Source organism: Humulus lupulus, chromosome 9 (assembly GCF_963169125.1).
Source record: "Humulus lupulus chromosome 9, drHumLupu1.1, whole genome shotgun sequence".
Classification (NCBI taxonomy): domain Eukaryota; kingdom Viridiplantae; phylum Streptophyta; class Magnoliopsida; order Rosales; family Cannabaceae; genus Humulus; species Humulus lupulus.
In genome coordinates this window covers 152,387,809-152,404,272 of record NC_084801.1, presented here as the reverse complement: position 1 = coordinate 152,404,272, position 16,464 = coordinate 152,387,809, and positions in this window count along the sequence as shown.

The following is a 16,464-nucleotide window of genomic DNA, read 5'->3' as shown; positions in this document are numbered from 1 at the left end:
TTGGCCCGCTTGATCTTGTTCGACTATATGGTCCCCAACGAATACATCACGAAGCTCTTAGGTCCCACTCGCCACCGGCCTTTCTATCCTTAATTTCCTGAAATAACAACATCATAAGGAGAGAGCTTCTAAGCCCAGTAAGGAAAATACAAACAAGGGTTAGTCATATAATCAAACATAACATATATTCAACAAAGTCATACAAACATAATCATCTAGATCATATCATATCTTAAGTCATAATTCTAAATCATAAATCTAAGTCATAGATCACAGGTCATACTCTAAGTCATAAGTCATAGATCATAGGTCATAGATCATAAATCATAGGTCATAAATCATAACTATAGGTCATATATCATAATCATAACAAAAAAATAACAAGTTAGATATAATAAAAAGATAAGTGCTCATACAGCGGTGGCAATTAAGCCCCGGACAAAAGTTCGTCATACACCGAACATAGGTCCGTCATAAAGTTTTGGCAACCGAGACTACCAGACATAGTCCGTCATACATCATTAGACACCTTAAGTCCAGACACACTTACCCCTTTATTGTACCTGAAATGTTAGGTCATACAAACATAAAATATATCATACATTACATAAACTAGATCAAAATACTAAACTATCTAATTTTCCTTACCAACATCGGGATAATTGAGAAAAATGGGGAACTTGGAACACTACTAAAACCAGCAATAAAAATAGTGAGTATTTCTAAACGACAGAGAAGAAAGGAATAGAACTAAACCATCAAGAGGAAACTTACCGAAAAGACACCTTAAGTTCAAAGAACTTAAAATGCTAACCACAAAACCATAACAAAAGTTAGAACCTGAATGAAAACTAAAGAAACTAAGGAATCAAACAGAATGAAACTTAAGAATAAGGTTACCTCAGCTGACATTATGGATCGGTCTAACTCCAATACCGAAACACTCCAATCCTCACTTCCCAAGTGTTTGATAAAGCTTAAGAATGGCAAAGCTTTTTCCCAACCCAAGTGTTTATCACTCTTAAGGTCTCACCAGAACCTTGGAGTTTGATCACAACTGAAGAGTGAATGGAAGGGCTGGGTTCTAAGTCCTATTTATAGAGTTCTAGGAATAAAGATCTTCTTTTTGGCTTTGAATAAAAATAATGAATTTAATTGCAAATATTTGAATATTTTTCAGTCAAAGGCTTAGGATTGGGTCAAATCGTTCAAAGGTAGGTCTAAGGAGTCAAAGCATGTTTTTTTTTTAAAAAAGAAAAATAGAATCCAAACTTCTAACTTCCTAAATCTCGTAACTCTAAACTCACTTGTAGTAAAATCAACATAACTAGATCTTTATAACTTCGATTTAGACTATCTTTATACCGTTAAAAAGCTAATTAAATTATCTACAACTTTCTAGAAATACTATTTTTCGAAATTCATAATATAACTGGGTCAAAAATAGGTCGGAAGTTATAGTACCCTAAAGTAACGGGAAAATATATATTTAATTATCAAAATAACAACCTAATCCACAAATTTATTAACTAACCATAAAATAACAAACTCTAATTCCCTAATAATCATGCTTATGACAAGTGTCATATTCTTATTAGCTCTATCTAAACCTTAGGTTATAATAAATAATACACCTAGGACCAGCAATATTAATCAAACCTTATGTTATAATTAATATTCTTAAACTATAGGTCAAACTTATAAAATTCATAACTATTGCTATGAGTTTCCAACTAAGTCCCGGTTTGAACAAAAATCCACAGAATATAAAATACTACAACTACTACTATCTACCTAACTAAGTAAAATTCCGGGATGCTACAATTCTCCCCTACTTAAAAGAATTTCGTCCTCGAAATTTACTTACCAAACATCTCGGGATACCGCTCCCTTACACATTCCTCCAATTCCCATGTGGCCTCTCTTTCTGTGTTATTTCTCCACAAATTTTTAACCATAGGAACACTTTTGGACCTTAACTCCTTAGTTCCCCGTTCTAGAACACATACTGGTCGTTCTTCATAACTGAAATCTTGTTTTAACTCTAGAGCCTGGGAATCGAGCACATGGGATGGATCTGATATGTATTTTCTCAACATCGATACATGAAAAATGTTATGCATTTAAGCTAATGATGGCGGTAAAGCCAACCGATATGATACATGCCCTACTTTGTCCAATATCTCAAAAGGACCTATAAACCTCGGGCTTAACTTTCCTTTCTTTCCAAAATGCATAATCCCCATCATCGGAGAAATTTTGAGAAAGACTTGGTCACCTACTAAAAACTCAACATTTTGTCTCTTCGCGTCGACATAACTTTTCTGGTGACTTTGAGCGGAAACCATTCATTGTCTTATCTTTTCTACTGCCTCTGTTGCTTCTCTTACAGCCTCGGGTCCTAAGTATCTTCTTTCACCCACCTCATCCCAATGAAGTGGTGATCGACACTTTCGTCCATACATCATCTCATAAGGCGCCATGCCTATCGTCGCTTGATAACTATTGTTGTAAGAGAATTCTATCAATGGAAGATACTTGCTCCATGATCCTGAGAAGTCTAAAGCACACGCTCTCAACATATCTTCTAATATTTGTATGGTGCGTTCTGACTGGCCATCAGTTTGAGGGTGAAATTCCCTTAGTTTTAACTTAGTGCCCATTACACGATCTAAACCTTCCCAGAACTTTGATGTGAAAACCTATCCTCTATTAGAGGCTATCGTCTTTGGAACTCCATGAAGTCTTACTATCTCCGCCACGTAAAGCTCTGCGTACTGCTCAGCATTATAAACTGTTCTTACTGGTATGAAGTGAGCAGATTTTGTGAGTCTATCTACTATCACCAAAACAGAGTCATGCTGCTTGGTGGTCCTTGGTAAACCCGTCACGAAGTCCATCGTTATATCTTCTCATTTCCATTTGGGAATATCTAATAGTTGCAAAGTTCCAGTGGGTCTTTGATGTTTGGCTTTAACTTGTTGACATGTAGGGCATTTCGCTACAAATTCTGCTATGTCTTTCTTCATCCCCGGCCACCAGTACATTATCTTGACATCGTTGTACATCTTGGTCGATCCCGGGTGAAGTGAATACGGAGTAGTGTGCGCTTCCTTCATAATACTTTATCTTAATCCTCCACTTTCTGGCACACATACTCAGTCTCTATGTCATAGCATGCCTTCTCTTGTCAAGGAGAAATCAGCATTCTCTGAACTTTGTAATGCTGCCTTCATCTTAAGAAGAAACTCGTCCTCTTGTTGTTTCTCCTTTATTTCCTCCATTAGAGTTGACTTGATTGTGAGGTCAGCTAGTTTTCCAGTTATTCGCTCAATTCCGGACCTCTTAATATCATCTTGTAAGTGTTGAGCTATCTCCTTAATTGTTGACAAGCTTCCGCAACTCCGCCTAATAAGTGCGTCTGCCACGACGTTAGCCTTTCCCGGATGATATAAGATCTCACAATCATAGTCCTTTACTAACTCCAGCCACCTTCGTTGCCTCATATTAAGCTCCTTCTGCATAAAAAAGTACTTTAGACTTTTGTGATCCGTATAGATTTCGCACTTTTCTCTGTACAGATAGTGCCTCCAAATCTTTAGAGCGAAAACCACCGCTGCTAATTCTAAGTCATGAGTTGGATATTGCTGTTCGTACTCCTTAAGCTGTCTCGAGGCATAGGCGAGCACTCTTTCATCTTGCATCAAAACGCATCCAAGTCCCTGCTTTGACGCATCTCAATACACTACAAACTTGCCCTTATCGTTTGGAATGCACAGAACTGGGGCTGTTATGAGCTTATCCTTTAACGTCTGGAAGCTTTCTTCACATTTCTCTGTCCATTCAAATTTTTGTTGCTTCCTCGTCAAATTTGTTAAGGGTGATTCTATTCTGGAGAACCCTTCAACAAATCGTCTGTAGTATCCTGCCAATCCCAGAAAACTTTTCACCTCCGTTGCATTCTTAGGTTTGGGCCAGTCCTTCACTGCTTCGATCTTGGCTGGATCTACTTCCACGCCATCTTTAGCCACAATGTGTCCTAGAAATGCCACCTACTCTAACTAGAATTTGCATTTCTTAAACTTAGCATATAATTGATGACCTTTGAGTCGTCCCAACATCAGTCGCAGGTGCTCTTCATGCTTGGCTTTCATTTTTGAGTAGATAAATATATCGTCTATAAACACCACAACGAACTTATCCAGGTAGTCCTTAAATACACGGTTCATAAGATCCATGAATGCTGCTGGTGCATTTGTTAAGCCAAAAGACATTACCAGAAACTCGTAGTGTCCATATCTAGTTCGAAAAGCCGTCTTTGGGATATCTACTTTTCGTACTCTTAGCTGATGATACCCCGACCTCAAATCTATCTTCGAGAATACTGTAGATCCTTGTAGTTGATAAAAAAGATCGTCTATTCGAGGTGAAGGGTATTTGTTCTTGATCGTCACTTTATTAAGTTCTTGATAGTCGATGCACATCCTCATACTCCCGTCCTTCTTTTTGACAAAAAGCACTGGTGCTCCCCAAGGCGAATAGCTCGGTCGGATGAAACCCTTGTCTAAAAGTTCCTGCAATTGTATCTTTAACTCCTTTAGCTCAGTAGGCGCCATTCTATAGAAATATTTCGAGATTGGTGCCGTCTCAAGTGCCAATTCTATTTCAAACTCGATTTCCCTACTCGGAGGTAATCCCGGTAGATCTTCTGGAAACACCTCGGGAAATTCTCATACAATAGGTACATCCTTTGGTTCAAGCTACATCTTTCGTGACTTGTCCACCACACTAGCTAGAAATGCCTGGAAACCACTATTTATTAATCGCTGAGCTTTGAGAGCGGAGACTATCGGTATGCGAGTTCGAGAAACTTCTCCTTTGAAAGTGAACTGCTCTCCGCCTTCTGGTTGAAAGTTGACTGTCTTACCCTAACAGTCTATTGTTGCCCCATGTTTTGCTAACCAATCCATGCCTAAAATTACATCATAATGAGAGAGCTTCTAAGCCCAGTAAGGAAAATACAAACAAGGGTTAGTCATATAATCAAACATAACATATATTCACCAAAGTCATACAAACACAAACATCTAGATTATATCATATCTTAAGTCATAATTCTAAATAATAAATCTAAGTCATAGATCACAAGTCATACTCTAAGTCATAAGTCATAGGTCATAGATCATAAATCATAACTATAGGTCATATATCATAATCTTAACTAAAAAATAACAAGTCAGATATAATAAAAAGATAAGTGCTTATACAGGGGTGGCAATTAAGGCCCGGACAAAAGTCTGTCATACACCGGACATAGGTCCGTCATAAAGTTTTGGCAACTGAGCCTACCGGACATAGTCCATCATACATCATTGGACACCTTAGGTTCCAGACACACTTACCCCTTTATTGTAACTGAATTGTTAGGTCATACAAACATAAACTATATCATACATTACATAAACAAGATCATAATACTAAACTATCTAATTTTCCTTACCAACACCGGGATAATTGAGAACAAATGCGGAACTTGGAACACTCCTAAAACCAGCAATAAAAATAGTGAGTATTTCTAAAGGACAGAGATGAATGAATAGAACTAAACCACCAAGAGGAAACTTACTGAAAAGACACCTTAAGTTCAAAGAACTAAAAATGATAACCACAAAACCATAACAAAAGTTATAACCTGAATGAAAACTAAAGAAACTAAGGAATCAAACAGAATGAAGCTTAAGAATAAGGGTACCTCAGATGACCTTATGGATTGGTCTAACTCCAATACCGAAACACTCTAATCCTCACTTCCCAAGTGTTTGATAAAGCTTAAGAATGGCAAATATTTTTCCCAACCCAAGTGTTTATCACTCTTAAGGTCTCACTAGCACCTTGGAGTCTGATCACAGCTGAAGAGTGAATGGAAGGGCTAGGTTCTAAGTCTTATTTATAGAGTTATAGGAATAAAGATCTTCTTTTTGGCTTTGAATAAAAATAATGAATTTAATTGCAAATATTTGAATATTCTTCAGTCAAAGGCTTAGGACTGGGTCAAATCGTTCAAATGTAGGTCTAAGGAGTCAAAGCTTGTTTTAAAAATAAAATAAAAAATAGAATCCTAACTTCTAACTTCCTAAATCTCGTAACTCTAAACTCACCTGTAGTAAAATCAATATAACTAGAGTTGTACGACTTCGATTTAGACTATCTTTATACCGATAGAAAGCTAATTCAATTATCTACAACTTTCTAGAAATATTATTTTTCGAAATGCATAATATAACTGGGTCAAAAATAGGTCAGAAGTTACAGTATCCTAAAGTTACGGGAAAATCTATTTCATTATCTAAATAACAAGCTAATCCACAAATTTATTAACTAACCATAAAATAACAAACTCGAATCCCTAATAATCATGCTTATGACAAGTGTCATATTCTTCTTGACTCTATCTAAAACTTATGTTATAATAAATAATACACCTAGGACCAGCAATATTAATCAAACCTTATGTTATAATTAATATTCTTAAACTATAGTTTAAACTTATAAAATTCATAACTATTGCTATGAGTTTCCAACTAAGTCCCGGTTTGAACCAAAATCCACGGAATCTAAAATACTACAACTACTACTATCTAGCTAACTAGTTAAAATTCTGGGACGCTACACTGTTCCTTGGCCTCTCCCTTTTCCCCTGCCTCCTCTTGATCCTCTTCCTCTCATTGACATTATGTGATTCTAAGGCACCAAAAGAAAGTCATAAGAGAGGATTAATCGCATAATGCTTTGGTTCTTATAGATATTCACGAAAGTTGTCTTCTATTACACATCCACACCATTTATAGTTTGCAAGAGAAAAATATTAAACCATAACATTCAAAGTTTGTTAAGAAATTATTCCAAAAGTCAAACATCCCATAAATTGTTTAATAACCATAATGAAAGCCATAATTTCTTAAGGGTTCTTAAGAAAAGTCCCATTTTAATTGTTAACATTTATTGAAAGGAAATTTGAGATAAACTCTAGTCCTCAATCATGGAATCGTCCCCTGAGTTGTAGTAATTAACATCCTCCGAAATGTTGAAGATATCAGGAGAGCTAGCCAATGTTCTCATCCTAGCACTCACTTTTGGTAAGGCGTGCACTACTTCTTGACACGCCCGCCATTTCCCCTTCCAAATCATGCACCTTTTCATATCGTTCTTCCATCTCTTCATCGTCCTTCTTTACCATGACTGTCTCCAAACGACTAAAATCGTAATTGTCTATGAGGTCGTAAATCGTTTATTCGATGATGCTGAAATCCAAATCATCCTGAACAACATCTTTCTATGCTATGGTCAAGTAGAGGAGGGCCTCAGGATATATAGACACCGATTCCCTTAAAACGCAGTATTGTTTTGTGGGCCACAACAACATCACTCTTTTGTTAATCATTCCTTGAATACGATCGCAAACCACCGTTGTTATTTTTAGTACGACAATCCTCCAAGTGATCCTCGTCGAGTTGAACATTAGGTATCGCGCGAATCACCTTGAGTAACTGTTTCTTAGTGGTTCTAATAATACGAGGCATCTTTCTATACTGCAATGACAAAACTACAAAATTTAATACCATGAAAGAGTATAGATAACATTTAGAGCAAGTATTTACGACGCGGTGAGGTGAGATTTTCTCGTCTTTAGTGTGTATGTGGAGGGTCCTTGGAAACTTGAACGCTCGTCTCTGATACCATTTGTAAAGTGCCCTAATCTATTACTTTGTAAAAATGTCACTTATATCATAGGTAATTAGAAAAATACCAATTAAAAGATAGATTTAGTGGGGCCTTGATAAAAGCATGCAAGTTTGGGCCCAATAGTTTGAAATAAAATTAAATTGTTCATATGCAATGTTTAAAGAAAATAAAAAAAAAGTTTAAGGCCCACTTACATATTTAAAATAAAGTCCATAACATAATTCCTTAAAACTCGGTGCTTATGTTGATCATTTATTCATTCATAGAAAACCCCAACGCCATACACACTCAGACGTCGGAACTCCCCACATCACAGCGCGTGCCACAGAGAAACCCTATTTATTACTTGAAAGGGGGAAAGTAAGGAGGTGAGCTAAAAGCCCAATAAGGAAGTACAACAAAATCAAAGATAAGACAAAGACATGTATAACATAACAACACAATTCATAATATCATCATGCTCATATCTCATATTCAAAATGAAACAGTCATACATCACATTCATTTAACATAAGCACACTCTTTGTGATCATGGAACCTCTATAGTCCATGTCACATCTTGAGGTAGCCAATATAATAGGGCTGTTAAAACCTCCTCTATGAGGTCAACAAGATCTCAGGTAAGCATTCGCACTTTGAGTTACATCATATCCTTTGTAACTCATTTGTTGTGTTGCGTTCAACACACTAACAACGTTCTCTTCTCATTCATCATACAACACATGTAATCCAATTCACATCAAGACAAAAGAAATACATATTGCAATCATACTTGTCATAACATTTCAAGATAGAATTACATTTTCCATATCACATAGTTCATCATCAAAACAAAGCACAATATTCCTTTTAGCATACAAGTCTCACCATTTCATAGTATAAACATAGAAATGCTATCTAATTTCCTTACCTCAGGTTCGAGTAAAGGAAAAATGAGAAAAACTTCACAACGAGCCTATAATCATAATCAAACGTCTTCTCTTAGCATCATATAAAATATACTCATGCCCAACACATTTACCCCACATGTGCATGGGCCATGCACACGTGGTACAAGTTGCCCAATAATTCGAAATATACACATTTTCACATAAAATCGTAAAAGAATAATGTTAATTCTACCTATTAACCCTTCATGGTTACAAAGTAAAAGTCATGTGTTTGAACAATAGGCATATAATTTGAATGTAAAAATTCATTTGCATGCGACATGCATACGTGGGAGCGTTGTTAAAATTTAGCGTTTATAACAATAATTCCTACATACTTATTTCTTGTCTCTTAAATCAAAATTCAGCAACATAATTTAATTACCATTATTTGTTTCTCTAACTCCCAAAATTGTTAAACAAATTTTAATACATCATATTTACTTTATAAAGTAATCCATTAAGCCTTTACTAATTTCTCATAAAATAATAATTATATTTATTATTTAAATAGCATAAAAAATATGTGACAATTTTGCAGCTATTAGAAATACTTAATAAGGTTCTTGCTTCTTTTAGAAAATAACTTTACTATTCTAAAATAAAAACTACATGTTTTCAAATGTGAAAATTTATAAATAAAGTGTGAAAAATTACATTTTCATATATATTATTTAAGACTTAAATTATTTAGATGTAGGACTCATTAATCTTAAATCAAATAATTATTTTAGCTTAATAAATCAAAGTTTCAGCAGCCATTTATTTTGTTTAAAAATCACAAGTGAATTTAAACCATAATCTTTTTCACATTAAAATAAAAAGAAACTGCACCTAAATAATAATGTGAAAAATACAATTTTACATTTTTAAAATACCACATTTATCATATACATTGTTTTGGGTTTAATTTATTCATTGCACTAGCATTATTTAGCTCATTTAAGAGACCTTTCTTATTTTAAATCCCAAAATCCCAGCAACTATTTATTCAATTAAATTACAAACTTGGATTAAAACTGTATTTTTGTTTCATAAAATTCACAAAAAAATCTGCCTGTATTACGTTTACAAAAATACCATTAACATGTGAAAAAAATGTGCCCTTTTATTTACTTAAAAATCAAATACCATTTGAGGCATCACGTGCATTTAAAAACATTGTTTCACCATTATACTCACAAATTATAAAAAAAACAGCAAGCATAATTAACATAAAACCCACTATTAAATCATGTTTAAACAATTACTTGGACCAAAACTTCATATAACACTTAGATCGTCATTTGTAAGGGACTTAAAACAAATTGCCAAATCTAACAAAATAACCTATCATGTTGCGAATGAGTATATGTGACATCAATAACCCCTATAGGCCGAAACCCACATGATATAAACATAAAAATACCAATAACCTCATATACATTCACATGAACCCTAGAATGTTCCTATTTCCCAAATAACATGACAATGTTCATAGAAACATCAAGAGAAACATAAACAAAACCCCACATGCATTCTCTACACATGCCTTGGCCTTATCCTACATAGAATTTTATACTCTTGAATCCAAAAATTACAACCTGTTTGGGTTTTATGCCCTAATTAAAACCCAGTTTCTTTGTAATCTCATTTATTATCAATAAAATAATAGAAATAATTTTTTGACTTGGTCAATCACTTTGCTCACATGCTTTATTTTCATGATTATTTGTTTAATATAAACTTCTATTAATTTTCGAGCATATAGCTAATCGCATTTATAGTGATGTAATCACAATGGAATATAAATATGGTTATATGTTAAAATATAAGTTAGTCCTAAGAATAGTCAATACACAAGATTTACACTGACTTGTCAATCTACGATAGGATCTACTTACACATTGTAGTGTTATGTTCTTTCTAGAACATTAGCAAAGTAGATAAGATCGGATGTATTTATAACATCGGACCAAACCGATATTGACAGTAGATAGGATAGGAAAACATACCGTTATTATCTATTCTATTCATATCATAAGTTGACCATAGGTTAATTCAATCTCAATTTTGAGTGATTAGTATTCTAACTGATTATATTATTTGAGTTCTTTTCGTTATTAGTTTACCCTACGGACTAGCCCATTCTTACATCTTGGGAACTCGGTAGTATAATTGAGTGGGAGTGTTAATCCTATATATGAACATCTATAGCTTCTAATGAAGAAATGAAATAATGGTATCCTTTTAGTTTGGTTCAAGGTGCTAAATGATAGAGATCTCATTTCAGTAATTAATATTAGTTTACTGTAATATCATTTACAAGGAACTAAGTGTTTTAAGGATAAAATACAATGAGGGGTAAAACGGTATTTTAGTCACATCTCATTGTAGACCGTCTATAGAGGATTGAGTGACAATTATGGTTGTAACAATGGATAATTAATAACATATCTATATTGTTTATAGAGCATTCTATGAATTCAAGAGTGCAATTCCGAGTCTTTAGTGGAGTCACGAGGAATTAATAAGTTAGTAAATTTATTTGTTAGATTTATGATAACTTATTGGAGCTTGATTTCATAGGCCCATGGTCCCCATTGTACCCTGGATAAAATCATCTAGATAGTCTCAATTAATTGATTTAATTATCAATTAGAATTATCAAAGTTGACCAGGTCAATTTTGGATAGTTTCATAGAGTTATGCAATTTAGAGAAGAAAAGAGAAATTAGGGCAGAGTTATTAATTAAGATAAATTGGTATCTAAATTAATAAAAAGGTTTAAATCAATGTTCAAATTATAAATAATTAATTTGATAAATGATTTGAATAATTATTTAATTAATTAAATCAATAGAAAATAATACATGCCTTGATTTTAAGTCCAACGGGCTTATAATCAAATGAGAAATATTACGGGCTTAAAGCCCATGATAATTTCAACCTAGGGCTGTTAATTGGCTATTATTTTATTGATTTTTTTAATTAAATAAATGACCAAATTGAGTCTATAAAAGGAATGCTAAGAGAGAGTTGAAAACATAAGTTGAATCACATGTTTCTGAGAAGATGAGAAGAACTATTAGGTTCTAGATTCTCTCTACAAACATAAGTCCTTTTCTAAGCCTCATTATTCTTTTCTCTTCTTCTCTCTGTATCTATCTCATGTGTTGAGAATTTCCCACCCTAGTCTAGGTGATTCTAAGGATACTGTGGAAGGCTGTAAAGAAAATTGAAGAACGGTTCAGTTTCTTGGTATTACTCTACGACAGAAAGGATACAAGGGTTAGAGAAATTGAAGGAGGAAGGACTCAACCATTCCGTTGCGTATAATGTAAGTGTTCCTATCATTATTTCTCTTTGAATTAAATTTTAGATACATGTTCTAGGTTGTCTCATATTAACTTGTTTAATATTAGATCTACATGAAAATAAATAAAGATCTTGTATAAGTTTTTCCAACAACTGGCCTCAGAGCCTTTGATAATATTTATTTTCATGCATGAACATGGTAAAATTGAATTATTTGATGTGTTGAGTAATTGGGTGGATTTCATGTGTTTTTACGATGCATATTGAATTTTATGTGATTATTAACATATTTGGTTTATTTTGTTGTATTTTCTTTGCAAATAATTTTTATATAAATGCTTTATTTGATGTAAATCATGGTAAAAATTATTTAGAAAACAATTTTGGCTTGAAAAATTGCACAAAGTTTATCAAAAAAATTTCTCGGGCAATGGCCGCGGCCTGGGTAACAGCAGGTAGTGGCTACGGCCACCATAAACCTCAGCCCGCGACTAGTGCATGAAAAATACCTAGAGTCGTCCCGTGGCCACAGCCACCAACTTTCATTGGCCGCGGCCAGCGTTAATTTTTTTTCTTAAATTTTTTTTTTAATGTATTTTTAATAGGTTAATACAAAAATATCAGATATTTTCTATTATTTAAAAATATCCCTTTTGAAATATGGTATTTTTGTTGTTTGATCTTTTAAAAATAGATATTTTCTACAAAGATTCAAATTCAAATTTAAAAATAGGTTCACTAATTAATTTTAAATATTTTAATATATTAAAATATTAGAATTAAGTTATCAGATATTTGAAAATAATAATATTTGATTATTCTATAGATTTTAATATTTAAATTAAATGAAATTTAAAAATTTGTTAACTAGATATTTTTATAGATATTCGAATTTTTTTAACTGTTTAAGATATTTTTTCAAAAATAGCAGATGATATTTGTTTTAAAAAATTATATCTTGTTAGATTTTAAAAAATATCACGTTTTTCAAACTAATTAATAAAATGAGATTTAAATTAACTTTGGTTAATTGTTAATAAATCCTATTTAAATTAAATTAATATTTTTCAAATCAACCTAAGCCATGTTGATTGTTGATAAATGAAATTTAAATTAACTTTTGTTAATTGTTGATAAATTTCATTTAAATTGACTTATTTTTTGTAAAATTTTAATTAATTCGAATTTTTGTTAAATTCTTGACAATTAATTGTGGTATTTTTACAAATGAAATAAATTGTAGTGTTTTTGCATAAATTCATAGACTAGCTCATATAGTAACATGATTAGGCCCATCCAATTATAACATGTTTGTTTGCACTTTATGTGGTATTTTTGCAATTGGGCTTAGATACATATAGTGGCCTATATATTTGCTAGATATATGGATTTTTTCCAAATTAAATATTCATAAAATGATAGGTTTTATTTGGGCCCTTTAGAAAATGTAGAGTTTAAATTTCTCTCTTGTGGGTGATTCTACTTGTGAATGCCCATTTGCTTTACATGACTATAGTGGACCTAATCAATTAATAACAATTAATAAAACTAATGTTTAAATTCCTTTCTTTTGGTCCTTGTATGGAATTAATGGGGCCTTAGTAGTGGGAATGACATACTGGTCCCAACCCTCCTCCATACAAGCCCAACCGTTAATGCCCATTTACCTGAGTTGGACTAAATTGTATAGGTTCATTACATTAGTTAAACCTAAATATTGATTAGCAACAAATTAATTCTAATTAATTGAATTTGTTTCAATATGACACTTTAGAATCAATAGGAAATTATAGGACTTTGGTTTTAAAAATTTAATCTTTTCAATTTTTTTGGAGAACCATAGTCATTAATTTTTGAAAATTAATAATAAAAAAAACTATTTTAAAATGAGCTTATTTTATAAGAATAATATTCGATCTCCACCGTTGGTATAACAAGGTCAATGGCTTAATGAGGCCTTGAGACACTTTGATTCGTCCCCCTACGGAAGGTGTTCATTAGTTATTTTGACAAGGTTATATTTCAAAAGATAGATAATTATAGGTCAAATTCTACTAAACTCACCCCTACGGTGACTACTAGGTTTAAATCTATTGATTATCGAAACCATTGGTCTAGCTCATAAAATAAGAGATTTTGTTTTCTTATTTTCATCGAATAGTAGGTTGTTAATAATGGATTTCATTATTAAATAAGTTTACAACTTTATTTAATTAGTTGTATTTTTGACTCTCGCCAACTGGGATAAGGATATCATAGATTAGTTAAAAACCTAAAGAAATAGAGATATGATTGTTTTTGGTATTTTTTTCATATCTTACATATTTTTGTATATGTTGTACTATTTCTTGAAATTAGAGTGAATAGAAGTTTTATTGAGCAAAAGTGATTGATTTCTATTTTATTGATAATTGGTAGATTTTAGTATGGCTGTGTCTACTCCCATCCTTTCTCAACTTTCGATGGAGAAACTCATTGGAGAAAAATTCCTTAAATGGAAGCAAAACATCAACATTGTGTTGATTGGTGAGAACACGGAGTTCGTCATGACTGAGGAATCCCCAGAAGTTCCAGCTAAAGGAGCTCCTAAGTCTGTAAGAGATAAATATGAGTGTTGGCAGGAGACTAACAACAAGGTGTGACACTACATGTTGAATAGTATGGTCGACACTCTCAAGACAAAGATGGAGAATGTCGAGACAGCCTACGAAATCATGGATCAGCTCCAAGACATGTTTGGTGCCAAGTCAGCGCAGACTCGTTTTGAGGCCACCAAGAAATACGCCAATGCTCGGATGGCCCCTTCTCAACATGTACGCGATCATCTGATCAAAATGACAAACTACTTTCAGGATGCAGAACTGCATGGAGCAACAATATATGAGGAAACTCAAGTCGGCTTAATCCTCAATAGTCTCTCTCCAGCTTTTCTGCCATTCACCACCAACTATGTGTTTAATAAACTCAACTATGGTCTGACGCAGCTCATGAACGAGCTTCAGACTTTTGAGTCTATCATGGGTGGACCAAGTGAGGGAGGAGAAAATAAGACAACTATTACTACTGCTGCTGATCTAGCTAAGGTTGAAGCTAACCAAGCTTCGTCTTTGAAAGCTGGAAACAAAAGGAAAGGTGGATAAAACAACAACCCCAAGCCTGGAAAGGCTGCAAAGATGAGTGCACAACCGAATTCATAGACGCCTAAAGGAAAGAACAAGAAAAACAAACATGGTAAAGGTAAGTATTTTCACTACAAAGAGAAGGGGTATTGGAAACAGGATCGCCCCAAGTTTCTAGCAGCGAAAAACAAAGGTAATGATTATAGTTCATTTATCTTAGAAACATGCGTTTTAGAGAATGATAAATCCATTTAGATTGTTGATTCTGGATCTACTAACCATGTTTGTAACTCTTTACAGCTTCTTGAATCGTGGGAAGAAGTGGACGAAGGAGGCTTAAAGCTTAGAGTTGGGAACGGAGCGTTCGTTATGGTCCAAGATAGAGGAAGAGCTCATCTGATGTTTGAAAATAAATATTTAAGTTTAAAAGATGTATATTTTATTTTGAATTTTAGTAGAAACTTAATTTCAATTTCCATGTCGCAGTTAGAACAATTTGTTATGACTTTCACAAGTTTTAATATATCTATTTCTTTCAATGGATCACAATTGTGTATTGCATGTTTGGAAAATGGGCTTTATATTCTGTGACCTAATGAACCCCTTGCTCTTAACAATGATTTATTCAAAGTAGCTAAACCTAGGACCAATAAACGTCAAAAGGCCGATAACGATAACATGACGTATTTATGGCATTTGAGACTAGGTCACATTGGCTATGATAGAATTCAAAGACTTACAAAGGATGGGCCTTTGAGGGAACTCACCTTAGGGGAATTACCTGTCTTTGAATCTTGTCTAGAAGATAAACTGACCAAGCGTCCATTCTCTGCAAAGGGTGATAGGGCCAAAGAATCACTTGGACTTGTGCATTCAGATGTTTCTGGAGCTTGGAATGTACAAGCCAGGGGTGGTTTTGAGTATTTCGTCACTTTTATTGACGAGTACTCTAGATACTTATGTCTTTACCTAATGCATAGGAACTTAGAAACATTTTCAAAGTTTCAAGAATTCTTAGTTATGGCTCATAACCAATTAGGTAAAACATTAAAGATCTTGTGATCTGATAGAGGTGGAGAATATTTGGATATGTAGTTCCAAGATCATTTAACTGAACTTGGGATTTTATTACAACTTACTGCCCTGAGTAATCCGCAACAAAGTGGTGTAGTGGAACGCTGGAACAGAACTTTATTGGAAATGGTTAGATGCATGCTTAGTTACTCAACTTTACCAACTTCATTCTGGGGACATGCAATTGAAACCGTGAATAACATTCTGAATGTCGTGCTGTCCAAATAAATTCCCAAAACACCTTTAGAACGCTGGAATGGTCGTGAACCTAATTTACATCATTATAGAATCTAGGGGTGTCC